The sequence below is a fragment of the Austrofundulus limnaeus genome, unplaced genomic scaffold, assembly GCF_001266775.1.
Source record: "Austrofundulus limnaeus strain Quisiro unplaced genomic scaffold, Austrofundulus_limnaeus-1.0 Scaffold652, whole genome shotgun sequence".
NCBI lineage: Eukaryota > Metazoa > Chordata > Actinopteri > Cyprinodontiformes > Rivulidae > Austrofundulus > Austrofundulus limnaeus.
Genome location: NW_013953054.1, coordinates 4,048 through 5,348, shown reverse-complemented (window position 1 = coordinate 5,348; position 1,301 = coordinate 4,048).

Here is a 1,301-nt window from a genome sequence, read left to right as displayed (position 1 = left end):
GCATATTTTTGCTACATTGTGTGAACCAATTTCCAGAAAAAGGCAGTCTCTTGGGGACCAAATGTGCATCATGAGGACCAATGCCCGGTCCCCACAGGTACAAATGGTAATTTCGGGTGGGGGTTGGGTTTAGGACCAAGGTGTGAACTGAGTTCAGGTTAGTTTTAGGGTCAGGGAGGTACCTGTGAGGTTAAGGTTAGGGTAAATGTTCAGGGTTAGAATATAAAATTACAAGAAAATGAATGGAAGTCAATCCACGGTCCCCACGGGGATATATAAACAAACCTGTGTTTGTGTGTAAACAACAGGTAATAGCAGGTGAACAGCAGGTAACGTCAGACAGGTAACAGCAGGTAAACAACATGGTTACAACAAGTAAACAAAAGAGTACAGTAGGTAAACAACACGTAATAACAGGTAAACAGCAGGTAACATCAGACAGGTAACAGCCAGTAAACAACAGGTAACATCAGACAGGTAACAGCAGGTAAACAACAGGTAACATCAGACAGGTAACAGCAGGTAAACAACATGGTTACAACAAGTAAACAAAAGAGTACAGTAGGTAAACAACAGGTAACAGCAGGTAAACTTCAGGTATCAGCAGGTAAACAACAGGTAACAGCAGACAGGTTACAACAGGTAATAGCAGGTAAAGAACAGGTAAACAGGTCACAAAGTAAAATGAGAAAGACTTTCCCACATACATTTCTGAACAATTATTCAGAAGCTGCAGCAGCAGCAGGTGCTTCCTGTCGGTCCTGTCTCTATTTTTACCGTAAAACTTTTTTCTATCTTCTGTTTAAACATACGTGATTTGACGGGCTGTAAAAGTTTCTTACCTCAWTTGCTGAGTTTCCACATGAACAGACTTCTGAAGGCTCACTTTAAAGATGACTTCGTTCAGGAGAAAAGATAAGATTCCACTGAGTTCCGGGTAGTGACCGCAAGGACCTATGGGAAATGTGGTTTTATTTGTTACTGGCTTGTTAATGACGCCTTGAGTTAAACTTTCCCCCCCTTATTTAAAACTTACAGCAGTGCTTCAAAACACAGAATTATTAAAAAACAACAAGTTAAGATTTCTGTGCTGTATTTTGTGAAAGTAAAAATAATAAAATCTAAAACAATAAAGTATCTGTTATGGAAATATTTATTTAACAAAGACAGAAATACGTGGTCCAAGAATGAAGGCACTCAGTGGAATGATCAGCTGAGTTTTATTACAACAACAACAACAACAACAACAACAACAACAACAACAACAACAACAACAACAACAACAACAACAACAACAACAA